The sequence below is a fragment of the Capra hircus genome, chromosome 5, assembly GCF_001704415.2.
Source record: "Capra hircus breed San Clemente chromosome 5, ASM170441v1, whole genome shotgun sequence".
In the NCBI taxonomy this organism is placed as follows: Eukaryota; Metazoa; Chordata; class Mammalia; order Artiodactyla; family Bovidae; genus Capra; species Capra hircus.
Window position 1 is genome coordinate 115925281 of NC_030812.1, and position 23227 is coordinate 115948507.

The 23227-nt window shown below is 53.5% G+C and overlaps 1 protein-coding gene across 1 annotated transcript in view; it reads left to right on the top strand.

Annotated features, from left to right (window-relative positions):
- Positions 1–23227, top strand: part of TBC1D22A (TBC1 domain family member 22A) — a 271283-nt gene that overhangs the window by 65786 nt on the left and 182270 nt on the right. The gene's annotated exons all lie outside the window — the stretch shown is intronic.

Here is a 23227-nt window from a genome sequence, read left to right on the forward strand (position 1 = left end):
GACCGCCAGTGGGAGTCAGACGTGTGATGTGGGAGCCCAAAGCCCGCGCTCTGTGACAGCCTTGGGGGACGGGGTGGGGAGGGGGTCAGAGGGAGGGGACACACGGATGCCTGTGGCTGGCTCACGTTGATGTGTGCCAGAGGCCATCACAATATTGTAATTATCCTTCAGTTAAAATTAATGAATTAAAAAAAGAGAGACAAGCATTTCCTTTGCATCCTGTTCTGAATGTTTCCCTCCCTCCGCACCCCAGGGTGGTGGGGTTCCGAGGACGCCAGTGGGGCTCGCCGGCTGCTGGCCCGGGCAGCTCATCCCACGGCGGGAGCTTTCGTTGGGGGACCCGGGACAACAGGGAAGGGGGCCCGCCTCGGGAAGGCTGTGAGTGAGGACTGCCTGGAGTTCACCGCGGGCCCATACATAGTCTGTGGCTACCCCCAGGGAGCTTTCAAGCAGGTGGTGTGTGAATTTTCCGTGCTTCCTCACCAACGCAGCCCCGGCCTGGTCCTGCCTTCAGAGCAGGCCGGGGGCGGGGGGGTCCTGGGAGCCCCCAGGGGACCCCCGAGCTGCCGCCTCCCCGTCTGCGACTCAGGATGACGGCGTCTGGCCGAGTCAGGTGCAGCCGCCCTCTGCCTCTGCCTGGGTGGCGGGGCCTCCGGCCGGCCCCCCGGAAGCTGTGTGATGATGTCATGTGTGATGACGTTTACGCTGATGCTGTGCGCTGCGGTTTTATTGCGTCCTGTTTCCGCGGCAGACAGTCATAAATATTGTTCCCGTTTTGACTGCCTTATGACACATTTCTCTAAGTAGTCTCACGTACACTGTGGGCTGCAGGGCTGAGCAGTCTGTGTTCCGCTCTGTCGCCTCTTTCCAAGTGGGTCTCCACCCACCGTAAGGGGGGGACGCCGCCTCCGCCCCAGATGGTAGAGCTTCACGAGGCTCTTCCTGCTCTCCGACAGCCTCTCGTGATCGCGGGAGCCTCAGGGGACCCTTCACAGTGCGCCCCCTCCCCCGCCCTGCTGGACACATGCCTTGGCCTCACCTGCAAGGAGAGCAGGAGTGGGCGCTCCCTGGAGGCCGTCGTGGGCTCGATTCATCTAAGGTTGTAGGCAAGGGGCCCACCTATTCCAGCAGCTGAGGGTTCTTCCAGCAGCAGACAGTGGGCCGGCTCTCCCCCAGGTCGGGCTCTGGCCGCCACAGCGCGGCTCCGTCCTCCTGGCAGGTGGTTCTCTGGATCCGGGTGGCTCCGCCTGGCAGGTGGTTCTCCGGATCCGGGTGGACTCGGCCTGGCAGGTGGTTCTCCGGATCCAGGTGGTTCTCCGCCTGGCAGGTGGTTCTCCGGCTTGCAGGTGGGCGTGGCCTGGCAGGTGGGCTCCGGATCCGGGTGGGCTCGGCCTGGCAGGTGGGCTCTGGATCCAGGTGGTTCTCCGTCTGGCAGGTGGGCTCTGGATCCAGGTGGTTCTCTGCCTGGCAGGTGGGCTCCAGCTCGAAGGTGCCTCAATCGTGGCTCTGCCATCGGTGACCGCTGGGCCCTTCTCCAGGCTGACATCCTCCCTCGGCCCGGGTCTGCAGGTCAGCCTTCCTCAGGAATTCTGGGCTGACCCGGGGAGCACGGGGCTTGTCTCCGCCCTCCCTGTGGCCCGGTCCGGTCCCGTTCCCCACCGGGGCGGCCACCACGTGCTGTTGGCACCCCCTGCCTGCTGTTGAGGGGGCCACAGCCTCTGTCCTCTGCCAGGGTCCAGCCCCGGTGGATCCAGGGTAATTCGAAGCGGGGACGGAGTCGGCGAGGAGAGATTTATTTATTTAAAAATATAAAGAGAGATTAGGAAAGAATAGTGTAGCAGGAAAATTAGTGGAGAAAAGAGGCTGAATAACTTGGTTTATGCGGGGAACCAATAAAACTCCGAGACAAGGAGTTTGCGCCGTCTACGTAGGCCACTGGCGCCCGCTTGAATAGCAGAGAGTGCCCCACCTTGGGCTCTCTCTTGTGTGGGTCTTAGAAGCCAGGGCAAATAAGTAGACACGGAGAGCCTCTGTGCTCCAGATGGGAATTCAGCCAGAAAAGGGAGAAAAGAACGACATGGGGGAGCCAAGCATTGGTGCCAGACCCGCAACTTTATTTTCAAAAGCAGCTTATATACCCCAAGTTGTACATAAAGAAATAATGGAATATGCAGAGTTATGCAGGGGCAGCAGTCCTGATCCTTATTGAGACCAGGCTTTCCTTTTGCATACCCTCCCGTATACAAAAGGTCTTAGGTGGTTTTACATCATCTTCTGGCCAGGGGGCCTGTTGACATTTTTATGGCTCGTTTCCTAGATAAATGTCTATCAACCAGAAGACTCTTTTTCCCTTGAAGTGTTTTTTCTTTAATCTGCATCACCCTCAACGTATTAAATAAAGTTACATTCCTGTAGAACAAAGGTGCAGTGGGTTATAACAAAGAAAGTACTTAACTCTAAGATCTAATGTTGCTAATACCAGGGCTGCTATACTGTTTTTTCTATATACCAACTGTATCAACAAATAAAAGATATGAAAACTTGGCAGCAAGTATTGGCTCAACAATGAAACCCTTAATCAGTCCTATTCTAATGATTTTGACTCCTCCGAAGCCCCTACATTCCTAGGATGTTTTAAGCTTCCTGTGTCTCTCGCGGTCAGGAGGCTGTAAACAGTCACATGCTCAGCTGTAAGAGTCCAGCAGGCAGGCTAGAAAGCCATCAGAGGGGTTTTTGGATTGAAACACTCTTATTATGCCCAGGAGACTTATTATCTAAAAGCTGTAAATTACCTTTCTCCAGAAAAAGGTGGTGGGGGGACAGCCCCCTGTTAATGTCAGAGGAGTAGGTGGAAAGCGTAACACAGTGAAGCAGGCAGACTCTGGTTTTGGGGCAGGTGCCTGAGCAGATCCAGCGAAGCTCCCTAAAGGCCTGACTCGCCTTTGCCTGTCGGGCCTCTTAACCTCATGACCTTTGCCATGGGCGGGACTCCTCGTGCAGGCTCCCGGCAGTCCTCTCTGCTTGAGAACGGGTTCCCTGTCCCGGGCTGGCCGGCTGGTGCTGCACGCTGCCTCCCACGTCCCGGCAGGAGAGACTGGGCAGTGGGGTGGCCGGCGGGACAGCCAGGCCTGGGGGTTGTGGTACCCAACTCTCTGATTGTCTCCGCTTCACTCAAAGGGAGGGATAGGATGGCTCCTGAAGCTCTTTGAGGCTTTAACTTCCTCCTGAAAGGCTCAAAAGGACACAGGGAGGGGCTGAGTCAGACGCGGTCGGCCTGCCCTGTGAGCCTTGCCGGCCGCTTCCCCTGCTGGGACGTTGGTGCTCCCTCTGTGTGGGGTGGCGGCGGGTTGCAGAACTCGCCCCTGTGTCTTCCTTGCCACTGTCCCTGTTGCTCATGCGTGCCACCAGGTGACTCTGGATGAGCTCAGGTGAGTGGCAGCTGCTGACGCTGCCTCTCTTGGGAGCACCTGGAGGGAGTTAGGCAGCCTAGGAACAGCTGCACTCTCCTTCCCGTGTTTTCGTCCATGCAGCTGTTTTGCACGCCTGCTGTGTGGCGGGCCTTGTGCATGGTGGGCAGGGTCCGCCCTCCTGCTGCGCGTGTGGACGGGGTCGGGGGTGAGCTCGGGGCTGGGCATGCTGTGGGGGCTCCTTCCCACCGCCTTGGGTTAGGGTTAGGGATGCGTGTGCCGCCAGGGCTGAGCGGGCCAGCACCGGGGTTGTTGTTGGGGAGCGTCGCTGAGTGTTCTGCAGTTGTGGGTTGCTGTGTCAGGGCTGATGGCAGCATGGTGACCGTGTGTGTGTGTGTGTGTGTGTGTGTGCGCGCACGCGCACGCATGTGTGAAATTCACAATAGAAATACAGTTTGCAGAGCTCTTCTAGGGAAGGGTAAAACTAGACCCAAGATTTTGAGAAATAACCATTGTCCCTGGTGGCTCAGCTGGTAAAGAATCCGCCTGCAATGCAGGAGACCTGGGTTTGATCCCTGGGTTGGGAAGATGTCCTGGAGAAGGGAAAGGCTACTCACCCCAGTATCTGGCCTGGAGAATCCCACGGACTGTGTAGTCCACGGGATCACAGAGTCAGACACGACTGAGCGACTTTGACTTTGACTTTCATTCAAAAAAATGTGCTTGCACACCCACTAGGTGAGGTAGAAAAGGCAGACACTAACAAGTGTTGGTGAGGACGCGGAGAAACCCGAACCCTCTATTACACCCTGAGGGTGGGGGTGTGAAATGAGGCAGCCGTGCTGGGAGGCTGACAGGTCCTCAGTTTAACGTAGAGCTGCCTGTGACTCAGCAGCTACACCCCCTGGGGGAGTGTATTCTCTGGAGAACTGAAAACTTGTGTTCACACGAAAACTTACATGTGAGTATTCATGGCAGCATTATTTATAATCGCCTGCAAAGTAGAAACAACCCCACTGCCCATCGGGTGACGAATGGATAAATAGGACGTGGTCCGTCTATGCAGCGGAACAGTGTTCTGCCGTAAAAAGGAGGGAGGTTCTGACACCTGCTCCCGTGTGGATGAACCCTGAAAACATTCCGCTCAGTGCGAGATGCCTGTCGTAAAAGGCACAGTGATGTGAAGTGTCCAGGACAGGTAGGCCCATAGAGACAGAGGCAGGGAGCTGCTTGCCAGGGGCTGCGTGGGGGCGTGGGGAGGGCCTGCTACTGGGTCTGGGGTCTGTTCGTGGGTGGGGCAATGAAATGCTCTGGAGCTAGATGGTGGCCACTGACGGCTGCCCGATTCTGGGAATGTGCTAAATTCCACTGACGTGTGTGCATTAAATTTCATGGTGTGTCAATTATATCTCAGTTAAAAAAAACGAAACCTTAAAAATGTAAATCTGTTGGCATCTGGTGTGGCCTGTGAGGGGATGCAGAGGGGCGGGGGTGATGCTCTGTTGGGGTGAGGAGGAGCGTGAGCCAGCCAGGAGGTGCCCACTGACTGGGTTGCGGTTCTGTCTTGCTGGTTTGAGCCTGGGGGTGGGCACGGTGTCATTCCCGCCACGTCCCTAACGTGCTTGTGGTGGGGCAGGGATGGTTAGGGTTTGCTCTAGACTGAGCGTTGTGTCCCTCAGCTTCACATCCTGGCTAGTGTTTTATTTTGTGTTCTCTTCGGTGATGGCCGTTCTGACAGGTGTGAGGTGGCATCTCACTGTGGTTTTGATTTGCGCTGCTCTTGTGACCAGCAGCATTGAGCGTGTGTTCAGGTGCCTGTTGGCTGTCTGCATTTCCTCCTTGGAGGTCTTCTGCCCACGTTTAGAAAGCAACCGTATGTGTTTGTTTAGTTTTGGTTGCCCTGGGTCTTTGTTGCTGCGGGGGCCCCTTAGCTGTGGCGATCGGGGGCTGCTGTCTAGGTGCGGTGCTCGACCTGCTCGTCGCGGTGGTTTCTCTGGTTGCCGAGTGCGGCTCTAGCACGTGTGGGCGTCAGGAGGCCCCGCACGTGGGCCTAGCACTCGCGGCCCCCGAGCTCTGGAGCGCAGGCCCAGTGCTGTGGTGCGTGGGCTCATTAGAACCCGTGTCTCCTGCGCTGCTTCTTTACCGCTGAGCTACCAGGGAAGCCCCTGGCCTTTCCTTGGAGATCCTTTGAGTCGAGCTGTATGAGCTCTTCGTATGTTTTGGAAATTCACCCCTTACCAGTCATATCATTTGCAGACACTTTTTCTCGTTCAGTAGCTTGTCTTTTCCCTTTGGCCGTGGATTCCTTCACTGTGCACAAGCTTTTAAGTTTAATTAGGTCGCATTTGTTTATTTTGGCTTTCATTTTCTTTGCTTTAGGAGACAGATCAAAAAAAGTATTGCTGTGATTTATGTCAAAAAAAGTGTTCTGCCTGAGTTTCTCCTCTGGCAGTTTTATGGTTCATTCTTACCTTAGGCGTCTAATCCTTTTTGAGTTCGTTTTTGTTTGTGGTGTTAGAGAATGTTCCGGTTTCATTCTCCTGCATGTAGCTGTCCGGTTCCCCAGAGCCACTTATTAAAGGGCCGTCTCTTCTCCGCTGTATGTTCTTGCCTCCTCCGTCATAGACCGATTGGCCCCGAGGGCGCAGGGTTGTTGCTGGGCTTTGTGTCCTGTCCCGTTGAGCTGTGTGTCTGTCTTTGTGCCAGTACCACACTGCTTTGATTACTGTAGCTTTGCAGTAGAGTCTGAAGTCAGGGAGGGTGATTCCTCCAGCTCTGTTCTTCTTTCTCAAGATCGTTCTGGTTATTTGGGGTCTTCTGTGTTTCCACACAAATTTTAAATTTGTTTGATCGACTTTTGTGAGAAATGTCATTGGTATTTTGATAGAGATTGCGCTGAATCTGCGGACTGCCTTGGGGATGGTCGCATGAGCAGTGTTAATTCCCGACCCAAGAACACACGCCGTCCTTCTGTTTGCTTTGTCGTCTGTGCGTGTCCTCGGTGTCCCGCAGCTTTCCGAGTACAAGTCTTTTGCCTCCTCGGGCAGGTTTGTTGGTGGGTGTTTTGTTTTGATGTAACGGTGAGTGGGACTGCTTCCTCAAGTTTTCTTTCTGATAGTGTGTTTTAGCTCTTAGAAGTGCCACATGTTTCTGTGTGTGGATTTTGCGTCCTCCAACTTCAGCAGACCCATTCTGAGCTCCGGTAGCTTTCTGGCAGCAGCTTTGGGCCTTTCCACGTGTGCCATCTGCAGACAGTGACAGTTGCTTCTTCCTTTCCGGTTTGGATTCCTTTTCTTTCTTTTTCTTCTCTGATTGCTGTGGCGAGGGCTTCCAACGCTGCGTTGAGTAGAAGCGCTGAGAGTGGGCTTGCCGGCCTCGCTCCTGATCTTAGAGAGCGTGCTCTCGGCTCTCACCGTTGAGCGTGGCGTCAGCTGTGGGTGTGTCGTGTGTGATCCCCGTCTCGTTTCTCGTCTCCCTCGCCAGGCTGACTCCTCCCCTCCTCTCCCTCTTTAAGCCACAGTTGTGACTCTGTGAGTCTCCTTTCTCCTCAGGGTCAGGTTGTCGAGCCATTGCCAAGTCTTTGCCTCTGCGTCTTGGTATCTAGTTATCGCTGAAGCCTGTCTGTTCTCGTTCCCTCAGAATGCTCTGTGTCGCCTCCTTCCTTCTTTCCGTTCTGCCTTTGACGGGCCTGCCCTGGCTCAGACCTTTCTTATTCCTGCTCATCACTGAAGGAGCCTCCAGCTGGTCTCCTTGGGTCCCTCTTCCCTCGAATACGTCCCGTGCACTAGCAGGGGGTGAGCCAAGCCAAGGCACCGCTTTCTCCTCAGCTTTAACAGCTCCCTGCTGCTTCCAGGATGGAGCTCAGACTCCTGGTATTTAACGCCTTTCATAACCGGCCTGTTAATGACTTGCTCATCCTTCTACCCCTTCCAGACGTAGGGACTCCTAATGCTGGACTGTTGATGGTTAGTCTTTACTCAATGCCTGTGAACAGTGAAGACACTGGCGTGTGTACTAGAATATAAAGATGCTGGTGGCATGACAGACACAGTGTAGCAGCTGCTCTAGCAGTGAGTGATGGCAGTGACCAGTCACTCGCGCTTTCCCCGTGTCGGGAAGGCGCCTTTCTGAGTCTTCTCTTCGATCTCAGTGTCCCAGGAAGCCTTCTTACCCTGGCTCCACACAGAGTCCCCAAGGCACGGGCTGTTCATAGGCCCGGGCGCTCGTTTACACCTGTTGTCCTGGTATAATTATTAATTCAGTTCAGTTCAGTTGCTCAGTCGTGTCTGACTCTTTGCGACCCCATGAATCGCAGCACGCCAGGCCTCCCTGTCCATCACCAACTCCTGGAGTTCACGCAGACTCACGTCCGTCGAGTCGGTGATGCCATCCAGCCATCTCATCTTCGGTCATTATGACCCCCAATACCTACTTCAGTGTGTCGTATGGCCACCCTGCCTGTATGTAGTGAAGAGCGTGGGCTCCAATATATGGAGTGATGGGCCCACAGCCGCAGCGCCTTAGGCCTGCCCAGAGCCCTGGTCTCCTGCCCGTCCCCCTTGGCGGCTGTGGGGTTTCAGATTGTCAGGTGCCTGGTCTGTGCAGCCTTGGCACCAGGAGTTGGGGTACAGGAATGTGGTAAGGCACAGCCCCTGCCTTGGGGAGCCCCTGGTCGGGCACAGACAGACCTGGAACCCCACACTGCTCCTGCTGAGAGCAGAGGTGTGCCCTGGAGAAGGACAGGCTGATCACTTTGGCGGGGTGGAAGTGGGTGGTGCAGGCTAGGAGCCAGGGAGGCGGTTCTGTGGACACCAGTGGGCCAGTGGGGAGATCCCAGGACAGGTGGCATTCCAGGTGGGGGCGCCTTGGTGGCCCTGGGATGGGGGCACCTGCCTGGAGATGCCACGTGGTGTGGGCCTGACGGCGGGAACGTAAATGGTCAGTTCTTGAGTGTGCCCGGGTCTTCTCTCTCTCGTTGCCACGCAGCCCCCTTCTGTGCGTTTACACGTGAAATTATATGCAGGGGCCTGTGGGATTATGTTGCTTTGCCTTTGTAATTACATTGCACATTTATCTAAAATTAATTGAGCTTATCTCTGACAAGGCTGTCTGCAGCCTTCCTGCGGGCTGGATCAGCTTCCTGTCTGCCAGGTCTCTCCGTCCTGCGTGGGAGCTAGGGCCTGGCCTCCTGGCCTGCGGGGTCACAGCACAGACGGGGTCCCTTGGGACAGCTGGGCGGCCGGCGCCTCTCTGCTCTGCACTCCTTGGGGTGGGGTTTGGTCCCGGGGGCGTTTCTCGAGTGGCAGATGCCGAGCACACCCAGGAGAGCAGGAACCAGGAGAGGTCGTGATGACCTCGGGGTCTTAGCCAGACACAGAGATGAGGCAGAAGGCTCTCTCAGGGGCCGTTGTGTGGCTGCCCTGTTGACCTTCAGACATTGTAGCGTCAGAATGATGTTACTTGCAGACCCCTTAGTGGACTCTGCCTGTTGACAAGTGGAGCAGCGGCTGCTCCCCGGAGGCTGCGTGGCTGTGCGTGCGAATATGTATTTCTTAACGCAGAAGTGGTGGGAGACTGAGGGTCTGTCCTCGTCGAGTCCTTCTGGGAAGCAAAGAAGCGAAGCTCAAGCTCCTAATTTGCTTGAAAGGGTTTAGATATTTAACACGGAATAGCAGTAGCCTTTCCTTTAATTAAATGCCACACAGCCCTGGCTGGCGGATCAATGGTATTGAAGGGAAAACAGTGTAATTAGACCTTGTGAAGTGACTAACAGGAGACTGGGCTGTGTGTCAGGGAGGGGTTGCGGGGGGGGGGGGGGTGGCTGGTCACAGGGACGTGCAGGAGACTGCGCACGCTCTTCCCCGCCGTAGACTTGGGAGTACCAGAGTTCTCCCCGAACATTTTGGGGGTACTTCTGGATTTCCTGTTAGTAACAAAGGATGTACCTCTCATTCACTCAGTCCCCTGTTATCAGACATTTAGATCCTATCTTTTTTGTTAACATATCAATAATGTTGTGGTGACCATCTTTATGCACAAATATTTGGTTGCATTCTGGAATGTCTCTTTGGGACAGATTCCCGGAAATGAAATGGTTAGCTCAGAGGGCGTGAGTGTTTTCAGCGAGGCTGGGATGTGAGCTGGAGGTGTCCATCCCCATGACATCTCGTCCCAGAACCGTTTTCAGCCCTGGTGCCTGGTACAGGGGGAAGCGTTGCTTGGGTTCCTGTGGCTGTCTGGGCACATGCGCAGGGCTCCATGGGCATTGCTGGGTCGTGATGTCCTCGGGGTGGGTGTGTTTGCCTCGTGTCTGTCTGTGGGCCTCTCCAACCACAAACACGCCCAGTCCGGTCTTTAGTTCCTGTAATGAAGCCTGGGCATCCCTGGTGGGGCACACATCGCTCTCCCACCGTCCTGCTGTCTAGGGGGCGGGGGCTCTCCCAAAGCCAGCCCTGCCCTTGCCCCGTGCAGCACCGATCAGCCTCCTTGGTTCTCATCAAATCTCTGCGTGCCTAGGCCCAGCATCATGCTCCCTGGAACAAAGGGCCGGCTCACTGGATCCGCTGCCTCAGGAGGCAGTTGGGGTTATAGATAGCCTTTAAGAGATGCCTCAGCCAGGACTTCTGGAGGGTGTCTTTATTGAGCTGCAATGCCCATGCCGGACAGTTCTCTGCTCAAGCGTCTGAGGCACTTGAGTGGTTTTCCGTGCGCTTGTCTGGTTGTGTGTCTGTCACCGCGGTCCGTTTCAGAGCTTGGAGAGAAAGCCCTGGGCCCGCTAGCGGCCACTCTCCACCCCGGCCCGAGGCACCACTAGTTTCCTTCTGTCTCGGGGGATTTCCCTGTTCTGGAAATTCCATACGATGGAGTCTTACACCATGCAGCCTTTCGAGAATGCCTTTTCTCACTGAGCCTAACGTTTTCAGGGTTCATCCATGTTGAGTGTCTATCCTGGAGTCCTTTTTCGGGCCAGACAGTCTTCCATGGTATGAGTAGGCCACGTGTTATTTAGCCATTCATCTGTTGGTATTTAGAGTGTTTCCTCTTTTTGGCTGTTCCAAGTAACACTGCCGTGAACACTCACACACATGCAGGTTTTTATGCTTTCATTTCTGTGTGCGTATCCCTGGGGGCGGAATTGCTGAGTCGGGTGGTAACCGTTGACCTTTTTAAGGAACTGCCAGCCTGTTTTCCAAAGGGGCTGGGGCGTTTTACTTTCCCTCTAGAAGAGGGCTCCAGTTCTTCTTTTCTCTCTCTTTTTAAATCTTACTGGAGGATGGTTGGTTTACAATATTGTCTTAGTTTCGGGTGTAAGCAGAGTGTTTCAGTTGCACACACACATGCGTTCATTCTTTCCCGGGTTTTTCCCCGTAGAGGTTGTCACGGACTCTCTGGTTTTCCCGCGTTGCTGAAGTCTGGTCATCCTGGTGGGCATGAAGTGGTATCTTGTTGTGGTTTCAGTTTTCCTGATGGCTAATGATTTTGAGCATCATTTCACATGCTTATTGGCCATTTGTATATCTCGTTGAAGAAATAGCTATTAAGATCCTTTGGCCTGATTTTAATTGGGTTATTGGTCTTTTTAAATTTGATATCCAAGACTCTTGACACTTAATAGCGTCCATTTTTTTCTAGTCGATTGCCGTGAGGACCAGCAGGAAAGCTGACTTTGGCTGGTCCGGCTGTTTCCTGCGGGAGTTGGTAGCTGGGTGGTGGGTGGAGGGGCCTAGAGCTTTCCAGATGGGAGGGTGGGGAGAGTCCGGACACCTACCACGGGAGGAGGCAGGGCTGTTTTCCCGGCAAGGCATTGCCGACAGAGCGACTTCTGTTTTAATAGGACTGTTTTTTCCCACTGTGAACAAATTGGGTATACTCACGGAGGTAAATTATAATAAAAAAGAGAAAAAGGACGGGAGGAGGAAAGAAGAGTCCTGCTTTTGTGATTGAAGCAAGTAACCGAGTTACAAACTAGCAAAATCAAGCAACACAAGAGCAGATAACAGGGAAGAAAGTAAGATTGCCAGATTCCTTTTTAAGGCGGATATGCGTAATCCTGTGTCCCCTTCTGAGGATCACACAGCCCCCAGTGAATAAAATGCTTCCTGGAAATCTGCTGTAAAATGTGTGAGGGGGCCTTTCCTGGAGCACCGGCGACGTGAGCAGAAACAGAAGACACGCTGTGTGCTGGCTTTGTGGTGTGTGTGGCCCTAAGCGGGGTCACAGCGCGGTAGGAGCGGCAGGTGGGCGTGAGTGCTGGTTCTCTTCGTGGGGATGTCGCTGTTGTGGGCAGTGCTCTTTGGTGGTGGGACGTTTGAAGACAGGTGATAAACTTAATTTTTAAGAATGTGCTGTATCTCATGTAGAATGACTTAGCAGTTAATTGTAGCAGTTCCTACAATGAAACGCAGCTCTGTCCTTTTGAAACCGTTCGTCTTTCCGGGCTGTGAGAGGCAGCGAGGCGGCCCAAGTGTGGACCTCAGCCGGCCTTGCCGTGTGTTCTCTGGCCTGCGGCTTCAGGCCGTCATGTCTGTGAGCAGAGGAAGTGGCAGGAGGCCCTGAGGCCCTCTCCCCATCTTTTTCAGGACGCTCAGGGCCTGTGAGCGAGCTGCCCGCCTCCTCTCGTGTGGTTGCCGAATCCCTTTCTGGTGGCGTTGCAGCCCCAGGCGAGGGGCCAGCCCCTCGTGCGGGGGCCCCTGGGCGAGGCCAGCAGTGCCCCTGCTCCGTGGCCAGGGCAGGGGGTGGGTGGATGGCAGACCTACCGCTCAGAGCCCCCTCAAGGCCCAGGATCTGTATCTACACCCATCTCCCCTGTGATTCCTGGTTGGGATTCATCACAGCCCCAGAAGTCAGGTCAGGTCACCTTACACGGAAGATGCTGTCCTTCCTGTGGTTAGCTCCACCCACGTCCCTCAAGGCTTTTTCTTAGGGCCCCACCTGGGCCCCCTGCCCCCAGCCTGCAGGCCTTGGTCCAGATGCTCCCTTGAGGAAGGCCTTTCCCTCTGTCTGTCTGGTGGACTCACCCCACCTTTCAGGGTCCCTGTGTGGCCTCGCTGTGCAGAACCTTCCCTGGCGCAGAATATAGCCTGGAATGGACTCACCTCGGTCCTGAGTCCCGGCTGCCTCTTCCCACCCCTAGTCTCCCCTCTCCCCGGTTCAGCTCTCTGCCCCGGAGGAAGGTTTGTCCCTCTTGGCCTATTCTGAGGCCTCTAAATGTACATGCCTTCCCTGCCTGAAGGGAAACTCTTTAGATAACAGAAAAAAATTGCAGCCAGGAAAGTTATTTTGCACAACTTTTAGGATGTTAATTGCAGCAATTAGAGGTCATCAAGCTTGGAGTCCCAGAACACTTAGAGAAGCTGGCAGGCAGTGGGGCGTCCTGGCCTCTCACCTCCTCCTCTTGCTGCCAGAGAGGAGCTGGGAGAAGAGTCCTCACCGTCGCTCATCGCTCCTGCCATCTGGCCTGCAGGGCTCGGCACAGCCGCCCTCCAGAAGAATTCTTCAACGCCGTCATGCGGCCAGGGAAACAGTTCCCCTCCCAGCTCCGTCTCCTGAAGGGAAGCCTTGTTCAGATTTGCCAGAGGCCACAGAGGAAGGCGTTTTTCATACTGTTCATGGGGTGCTCATATAGCTCAGTTGGTAAAGAATCCGCCTGCAACGCAGGAGACCCCAGTTTGATTCCTGGGTCAGGAAGATCCGCCGGAGAAGGGACAGGCTGCCCACTCCAGTGTTCTGGCCTGGAGAATTCCACAGATTGTACAGTTCACAGGGTTGCAAAGAGCTGGACACAACTGAGAGAGTTTCACTTTCACTTTCATGGGGTTCTCAGACCACCTGACCTGCCTCCTGAGAAATCTGTGTTTCTCAGGAAATCAGGTCAGGAGGCAACAGTTAGAACTGGACATGGAACAACAAACTGGTTCCAAATTGGGAAAGGAGTATGTCAAGGCTGTATACTGTCACCCTGCTTATTTAACTTATATGCTGAGTACATCATGTGAAATGTGGGGCTGGATGAAGCACAAGCTGGAATCAAGATTGCTGGGAGAAATGTCAATAACCTCAGATATGCAGATGACACCACCCTTATGGCAGAAAGCAAAGAACTAAAGAGCCTCTTGATGAAAGTGAAAGAGGCTTAAAACTTAACATTCAGAAAACTAAGATCATGGCATCTAGTCCCATAACTTCATGGAAAATAGATGGGGAAACAATGGAAACAGTGACAGGCTTTATTTTTTTGGGTTCCAAAATCACTGCAGATGGTGACTGCAGTCATGAAATTAAAAGATGCTTGCTCCTGGGAAGAAAAGCTAGGACCAACCTAGACAGCATATTAAAAAGCAGAGACATTACTTTACCAACAAAGGTCCGTCTAGTCAAGGCTATGGTTTTTCCAGTAGTCATGTATGGATGTGAGAGTTGGACTGTGAAGAAAGCTGAGTGCAAAAGAATTGATGCTTTTGAACTGTGGTGTTGGAGAAGACTCTTGAGAGTCCCTTGGACTGCAAGGAGATCCAACCAGTCCATCCTAAAGGAGACCAGTCCTGGGTGTTCATTGGAAGGACTGATGTTGAAACTGAAACTCTAATACTTTGGCCACCTGATGCGAAGAAGTGGCTCCTTTGAAAAGACCCTGATGCTGGGAAAGATCGAAGGCAGGAGGAGAAGGGGAGGACAGAGGATGAGGTGGCTGGACGGCATCACCGACTCGATGGACATGAGTTTGAGTGAACTCCGGGAGTTGGTGATGGTCAGGGAGGCCTGGTGAGCTGAAGTCCATGGGGCTGCAAAGAGTTGGACATGACTGAGTGACTGGACTGAGCTGTGGTGATGGGATTTCCCAGGCAAGGCTACCGGAGTGGGCTGCCATTTCCTTCTCCAGGGGGTCTTCCCGACGCAGGGTTCAAACCTGTGTCTCCTACATGGCAGGTGGGTTCTTTGCCATTTGAGCCACCAAGGAAGCCCTTGCCTTGTGCTGAGTCAGCTCCCTCTCTCTCCATAGTGTCCCGTCATCCGGCCCCCCTCTCTGAGTGTCCCATCATCCGGCTCCCCTCTCTGAGTGTCCCGTCATCCGGCTCCCCTCTCCGTAGTGTCCCATCATCCGGCTCCCCCTCTCTCTCTGAGTGCCCCGCCATCCGGCCCCCCTCTCTCTCTGAGTGTCCCGTCATCCGGCTCCCCTCTCCGTAGTGTCCCATCATCTGGCTCCCCTCTCCGTAGTGTCCCATCATCCGGCTCCCCTCTCTCTCTGAGTGCCCCGCCATCCGGCCCCCCTCTCTCTCTGAGTGTCCCGTCATCCGGCTCCCCTCTCCGTAGTGTCCCATCATCCGGCTCCCCTCTCTCTCTGAGTGTCCCGTCATCCGGCTCCCCTCTCCGTAGTGTCCCATCATCCGGCTCCCCCTCTCTCTGAGTGTCCCGTCATCCGGCCCCCCTCTCTGAGTGCCCCGCCATCGGGTCCCCCTCTCTCTCTGAGTGTCCTGTCATCCGGCTCCCCTCTCCGTAGTGTCCCATCATCCGGCTCCCCTCTCCGTAGTGTCCCATCATCCGGCTCCCCTCTCTCTCTGAGTGCCCCGCCATCCGGCCCCCCTCTCTCTCTGAGTGTCCCGTCATCCAGCTCCCTCCTCTCTCTGAGTGTCCCGTCATCCGGCCCCCCTCTCTGAGTGCCCCGCCATCCGGCCCCCCTCTCTCTGAGTGTCCCGTCATCCAGCTCCCCTCTCCGTAGTGTCCCATCATCCGGCTCCCCCTCTCTCTGAGTGTCCCGTCATCCGGACCCCTCTCTGAGTGCCCCGCCATCCGGCTCCCCTCTCTCTCTGAGTGCCCCGCCATCCAGCTCCCCCTCTCTGAGTGTCCCGTCATCCGGCTCCCCCTCTCTGAGTGCCCCGCCATCCAGCCCCCCTCTCTCTCTGAGTGTCCCGTCATCCAGCTCCCCCTCTCTGAGTGTCCCGTCATCCGGCTCCCCTCTCCGTAGTGTCCCATCATCTGGCTCCCCTCTCTCTGAGTGTCCCGTCATCCAGCTCCCTCCTCTCTCGGTGTCCTGCCATCCGGCCCCCCTCTCTGAGTGCCCCGCCATCCGGCCCCCCCCGCCCCGAGTGCCCCGCCATGCGCCCCCCCCTCAGTAGTGTCCGTCACTCAGATTTGTGTTGACATTTCTTCCGTTCAGTTCAGTCGCTCAGTCGTGTCCGACTCTTTGTGACCCCACGGACTGCAGCATGCCAGGCCTCCCCGTCCATCACCAACTCCCAGAGCTTGTTCAAACTCATGTCCATTGAGTCGGTGATGCCATCCAAACATCTCATCCTCAACCATGTCACCCTCTGAACTGGCTGCGGCCCAGGGCGAGGGCAGGCGTGCCGGGCTCCTCCCGGCGCGGGACTGGAGAAGCGGGGGCCGGGTGGCCCCTCCCCTTGGGCTCACCACGGGCTTGGCAGGAACACACGAGGCACCCGCCGCCCCACTTGCCAGAGGCCCCGTGGGCCCAGCGGGACCCTCCCCTGACTCGGAGTGCGGAGGCGTGAGCCACAGACATTTCGCGTCTGCTCTCGTCTCCTCCTGGACGCCCTCGTCCTCGTTTATGACACGGTTCCGTTCCCGCTGTGTCAGTGAGGTCAGGGGGGCCTGGCAGAGGTAAGCTGCGGGGTCGTGGCGTGGCTCCCAGGCGCCTCTCAAGCAGCAGCGCGCTGGGATGTTCCTGGCGCCCCTCCTTCCTAGAGGAGGCCGCGTCTGCTCGGTGTCCCACGTCAGCTGTGCACCTCCTCGCGCTGCTTCCCTGACCACACTGTCAGACCTGCCTGCTTGCAGCGAGCCCCTGCGGGGTAGGAGTGGGCGTAATCGTACTCTCCGAGCTTCTTTGATCGGTTTTGACGGACCGGATGAATCAGGTGTGAGATGGACTCAGAGCAGGGGGAGTGTGGAGGTGGCTTTGGCCCCAGGGGCAGCTTACACAGAGGGGCGCTCAGCATGCGCTGGTCAGAGCAGGCTGGTAGGCGTGCCTTTCCCGTACCCGGGCTTTTAGGAGCCAGAGTTGTGCTTGCTCTGCAGGCCCTCTGAGGCTGGAGACAGCTCAGCTTCTGGATTAGGTTCTCACGGGAGCCTCGGTGATGGTAATACGTGTGCATTTCTTACACGTTTTGGAAAGATTTAAAATTTTATTGTTGTGCCAAAGTGAATCAGGCTACAAACAAAATACTGTGGTGAAGAGTCCACCGTTTTTACTTTACACATTTTAGTAAAGTATTAATAAGTTTTCCAGTCTCATTAATTTATAGTAGTATTTTATAATAATACAAAATATGTGTTCATTCTTGTTTTAAAATGTTTTAAAACATTAATGCATTTTCACATTAATGCATTTATTTTGTTCAGTGTTTCTGCCAGATTTTAGTACTACCAAAGTTTTAAAAAATAAGACTAAAACCAGTTCAAAAGAGTATTAGAAAAAAAAAAATTATGGATTGATTTTTCTATTATTCCTGGGTTTTCAGGGGGAAAAAAAGGTACTTATAATTAGGAGTTCTTTGCATACACCATTCTGTGACAGATTTTTGGTTTCATCTCAGATGTGATTTTACATCCGGTTAGAACAAATGAGCCCCAGTGGCTGTGTGGTTTGTGTTCGTGGAGGGGAATGAGTGATTACATCCGGAAGCGCAGCAGGATGGTGTTCTTGCATTTGTATGTTACAGTACTTTCCCAGGTGTTGTTTCTTTGTTCTATGCGAGGATTCCGTGACTCAAGGAAGGAAGGTATATTTGTTTTGCTAAGTTTTAGAGGAAGGAACTGGGGCTCAGGAGAGATTTAGAGGACTGAGGGAGGCCGTAGAGATTCTCACTGGCCACGCTGGGCCTGGAACCCAAGTCTGCTGAATCCACAACCAGTTTCTGTTGCCCTGCCCCTCTCTGCTCGGTCAGCCTCCCGGGGGAATCTTCCTGAGAAGGAAAGACTCACAGTACAGATGAGTTTGGAGTTGTGATGCTGGCATTGTTTTCATAAAGACAGTTCTGAATTTTATGTTTTAGAAAGCAAATGCAGGATTGTAGAAGATTTGCTCTTTATTTCTCATTCATTTTCTGCTTATTAAAGCATGTGTCACATTTTAGTTTTCTCGCTTAGACGACTAGTGACTCTGCAGTCTGATTCCAAGAAATACGGGGACAGAAAGCCCGCAGAAAACCACACACGGGCTATCACCATAAAGGCTCGGGCAGCTGAAATAAAAGGTGGGAAAAGATCTGCCAGGGACGTGCTACTCATAAAAAAGCTAATTTGCAAAATAATATCAGAAAAAAAGCAAACATCGATACAAAGAGGGATGTTTCATAATGATAACAGGTTCAACTCGTTAAGTAGAGATGCCTTTCCTAAATGTGTTTGTCAGAGTTGTGGGTGTAACAGCAGTTCATTTTTCACAAGCAGAGACAGTATGCTCTTCTATGAATGCATCACAGTTTGTTAACATATCCGCCTGCTCACAGACACCCAGGTTATTTACAAGCCTTCCCCCCATGGAAAAGCCGCTATGAGGGTCCTTGTGGATACTGCATTGTGGGTATATGTTCCCAGTTCTATAAGGCAGATATGAAGTGGTGGAGCTGTTGGGTCACAGGACAGGTATATGTTTAACTTTACTTAAAAAAAAAAAAAAACCTGCCATATGGTTTTTCAAAGTGGTAGTACCCTTTTATCCTGCCCACCATTATTTTTTAAATTGATATGGAGATACGAGTTTCCAGCTGCCTCTTGCGTCAGTTTTGTTAGGCCACATTTCTCAAGGAATGTATCCATGCCATGTAAGTTTTTGAATTTATTGCATGAAGTTGTCAACAGGATCGGTTTATTATTTCTTCATGCCTGTAGCGTCTGTAGTGATGTTCCTTTCTTATGTCTGACACTTTTTCCCAGTGGTCAAGTCTAACTAAAATTTTTATTGATTTTTCTTAAAGCAGTTTCTTATTTCCATGCTTATTTTATTTCCCTTCTTTTAGTTTAGCTTTGTTTAAAATCCCTCATCTTCTCCTAGCTTCTTAAGGTAGAACCTCATTGGTTTGAACCTTTATTCTTTTCTGATTTAGGCTTTTAAGGGCATATATTTACCTCCAGGCATTGTTTTAGTTATATCATACACATATTGGTATTTGTTGTTATCATTCAGTTTGAAATATTTTCCAATTGTTTCCTTGTGATTTCTCTGATTTATGAGATATTTAGAAGTATGTTAATAAAGTTCCACATATTTGAGGATTTCCTGGGTATCACACTAAGCTGATTTCTCATTTAAAGCATCTGGTCAGATAAGCCTGACGTTGTTTTGATCTCTTGATGCTTATCATGACTTACTTGGGCAGCACATGTGGCCCGCTTGAGTATGCTGTGTGTCCTTGAAAAGAATGTGTGTTCTTCAGGTGGTGGATGTGGCGTCCTGCAGACCAGTTAGATCCAACTCACATCTGCCTTTACCGGTTTTTAAATTTACCTATTCTGTCAGTTACTCAGGGAGGGGTGCTGAAATCTCTGCCTACTATCGAAATTGTGTCTATTTCTGTCAGTGTTTGCTTCATGCATTATGAAGCTGTATTATTAGGCACACACATTTAGGAAAGGCATCTCTGCTTAACGAGTTGAACCTCTTATCATTATGAAACATCCCTCTTTGTACTGATGTTTATTTTTTTCTGATATTATTTTGCAAATTAGCTTTTTTATGAGTAGCACGTCCCTGGCAGATCTTTTCCCACCTTTTATTTCAGCTGCCTGAGTCTTTACGGTGACAGCCTGTGTTTGGTTTTTCTTTCAGCTCTCTAGCCCCATGTTTCTTGCAATCAGACTGCAGAATCACTAGTTGTCTAAGAAAACGAAAATGTAAGAAATACTTTGATAAGCAGAAAATGAATGAGAAATAAATAGCAAATCTACAGTAGTGCATTTGCTTTCTAAAAAGTAAAATTTGCAAATATCTTTGTGTGAACACCAGTATCCCACCTCTATACTCATCTGTAGTGTGAGTCTTTCCTTCTCAGTAAGATCCCCCGGGAGGCTGAGACTGTGATGCTCCATGACCCAAGGAGGCAGAGAGGGGTCGACCTGTTGCCAGCATGAGCGAGCCCTCACTTGCCTCCTCCTGCTTCTGCCTGCGGATTCCCTTTCTGGTCGCTGCCCTGCTCTCACTGCCGCCGTCCCGGCCACCACCGCCTCTCCTTGGGCTTCTCAAGTAGGCCCTTGCGTGGTTGTCTTGTGACTGCTGGCCCCTCTGGTCCGTTTTCCACACTGTGGTCAAGGCCTTGTGTGTAAGCTGTTCGCTGGGCCCAGGATGCTCCCCTCGCGGCCCCCTCTTCTCTCAGTTGGCCTCTCTGCATGTCTGGGTTGTGTTTCAGCTCTCAGGCCCTCCACCTCCTTGCTGATGGGGCACATCCCCGCTCAGGACGTCACTGTGCTCCTCACCTTGTGCTGTGAGCACTTCCTCTGGGTGAGATTGTACCTTTGCCCGCCCTTGGACTGAGAGCTGAGCTCCCCGCGTGTGCGGTGTGCGCGACGGTCACCCGTGTAATTAATTCCCCTGCCCTGCTGGCCCCAGGGAAGCATTCCTTAGATTCTTGTTAGCGTCAGTCGGTGACCTCCGTGTTTTCCTGTTTCTTTATATCTTCAAGTAAAATCTTACAGTTTTCTTCACATGGTATTTCTTGTGCATTTCTTGTTAAGCTTATGCCTGTAACCTTTTCCACGTCTTTTTTTGTCAGTAGAGACAAGCTATTGATTTTTCGACTCTCGTATCTGCCCGTCTTGCTGAACTCAGAACCTGGGGTCCCGCGTGTCTCTGGGTGCTGCCTGCCCATCTGCTGGCTTCGTCCTCAGGCTGGGGGGCGGCCAGGGGGCTGCCGGCCCCCAGCCTGACATTTGGCACCACCAGCATTCAGAGGAAGCAGAGATCCAGAGATCAGAGACCCAGCAGATCCCCTGAGAGCCAGGAGAGGTGTCCTCAGGCGTCCCGGCTCCTTTGCGCTCTATTCTCAGGATTCACATGGGGTCCCAGGCCCATGGCCAGATTGGGTGCTGGTGAGGGCGTGGCTTTGCCCCCATGCCAACCAGCCCAGCTGAGTGTAGAGCAGGTCAGTGGGTGTTTGTGTGTGTGTGTGCGCACCTCCATGCCAACTAGTCCAGCCTGAGTGTAGAGCAGGTGGGTGTTTGTGTGTGTGTGTCTTCACGCCTCCATGCCAACCAGCCCAGCCTGAGTGTAGAGCATGTGTGTGTGTGTGTGTGTGTGTGTGTGTGCACGTGCCTCCATGCCAACCAGCCCAGCCTGAGTGTAGAGCAGGTGTGTGTGTGTGTGTATGTGTATGTGTGTGTGTGTGTCTGCACGCCTCCATGCCAACCAGCCCAGCCTGAGTGTAGAGCGTATGTGTGTGTGTGTGTGTGTGTGCGTGCACGTGCCTCCATGCCAACCAGCCCAGCCTAAGTGTAGAGCAGGTGTGTGTGTGTGTGTGTGTGTATGTGTGTATGTGTGTATGTGTGTGTGTGTGTGTGTGTGCGCCTCCATGCCAACCAGCCCAGCCTGAGTGTAGAGCAGGTGTGTGTGTGTGTGTGTGTGCACGCGCCTCCATGCCAACCAGCCCAGCCTGAGTGTAGAGCAGGGGTGTGTGTGTGTGTGTGTGCACGCGCCTCCATGCCAACCAGCCCAGCCTGAGTGTAGAGCAGGGGTGTGTGTGTGTGTGTGTGTGTGTGTGTGTGTGTGCACGCGCCTCCATGCCAACCAGCCCAGCCTGAGTGTAGAGCAGGGGTGTGTGTGTGTGTGTGTGTGTGTGTGTGTGTGTGTGCACGCGCCTCCATGCCAACCAGCCCAGCCTGAGTGTAGAGCAGGGGTGTGTGTGTGTGTGTGCGCGCGTGCCTCCATGCCAACCAGCCCAGCCTGAGTGTAGAGCAGGGGTGTGTGTGTGTGTGTGTGCACGCGCCTCCATGCCAACCAGCCCAGCCTGAGTGTAGAGCAGGGGTGTGTGTGTGTGTGTATGTGTGTGTGTGTGTGCGCCTCCATGCCAACCAGCCCAGCCTGAGTGTAGAGCAGGGGTGTGTGTGTGTGTGTGTGTGTATGTGTGTGTGTGTGTGTGCCTCCATGCCAACCAGCCCAGCCTGAGTGTAGAGCAGGGGTGTGTGTGTGTGTGTGTGTGTGTGTGTGTGTGTGCGCGCCTCCATGCCAACCAGCCCAGCCTGAGTGTAGAGCAGGGGTGTGTGTGTGTGTGTGTGTGTGTGTGTGTGTGTGTGTGTGTGCGCGCGCCTCCATGCCAACCAGCCCAGCCTGAGTGTAGAGCAGGCTGGTGGGTTCCTGCTGGGGTGAGCGTGTGTGTATGTGTGTGGTCACTTTGCACAGTCAGGATTCTGCTGGACAGGTGGAAGGGGCGGACGGGCCTGGGTTGAAAGTCCACACCTGACCCCTGTCCGAGTGGCCCTGGGACTTCTCCCATCCACATCCCGACACCTGGATCAGGTTGTAAGGCCTCCTGGGGTGGAGCAGCCTTTTCATCCCTGCGGTCATGCTGATCTCGGGCCTTCAGTGGCGCTCCTGTCTGCTGGGGTTTGATTTTGGGCTCTTCTGTCTGTGAGGTCTGTCTGCATTGGCAGAAGCCGTCTCAGTAACAGGAGTCCGCGGTGGGGAAGGACTCGGGGACGTGAAGGCCCCTTGGTTTGCGTGCCGCCACGGCTGAGTCCCCTCACCTCCCTGAGCCTGTTCCTCCATCACTCAGTGGGACTGCAGCCCCAGCTAACTCAAGGTCTGGAGGACCTCATACCTCAGAGCTCCCTTTCAGAACCAGAGTTAGAACTGTGTCTCACTGTGTTGACTGAAGGTGCCGTCTTGTGAGGGTCCTTCATGAGGAGAGAGGTTCGGAGGACATCAGGCTTTCTTCATAAATGACCCTCAGAAAGCGGGCCCATGCAGCCACCAGGGCCCGGGGAACGTGATTGGTAAACATCGCATTATTGGTGTTCGGATATTAGGTCCCTGCTTTTCTTAATATCCCCAGGGAACTGGGGAAGATTTGATATTTTCTGAGATTGCCGTAAAATGCAAGTTATTGCTGGCGCCATCGCCCAATTATTCTGTTCTTGTTTTACTTAGACTTTAGTAATTGGAAAAAGATTAGGTGTCAGGACTTTGTATTCTGTTGATTCTATTACCAGAGTCCTTCTCTTTAATCATTTCCTTTATTCCCAGTATTAATCATTAGCTCTGAGCTCTTAGGGGAAAAACCTAACTTAAAGGAAAGAAATAGTTACTTCCGTTTCTGTAGGACTGACTGTTAGGTACCTACAGATTGAAGCGTGTTCTCTGGCAATTCAGGGCCTGTGATGGAGGCACTCGAGGAAACCCCGAAGGTCAGAAGGAGCTTAGGGCCCTGACTCTTACCCGCCTCCCCAGGCTGTGCCTGGCCTGCTCTTGTCCAGGCCCCTGCCAGCCCCGCCCCTCTGTGACCACCCCCCAAACTTAGGTGTTTGTTGGGGCATCTGTGACTTGTACTGTTGACACTTGGTTGTCCCCAGGGTGTGATTTGGCCACATCCTCATAGACACAAGCTTATCTCCACGAACTGATGTCTTTCAAAACCCCTCCTGACATAGAGAACAGGCTTAGGGACCTGGGCCGGGGAGGAAGGGCGAATAGGAGGAGGGACGTGGCGGCGTGTACACCTGATTAAAGTGGGTGACCCGCGGGGCTTTGCCGTGCGATTCGGGACTCACACCCGAGCTCTGTCATTACCTTCAGGGGTCAGATGGGGTGGGAGGTGGGAGGGAGGTTCAAGGTGGGGGGGACACATGTATACCTCTGGCTGACTCGTGCTGATGCA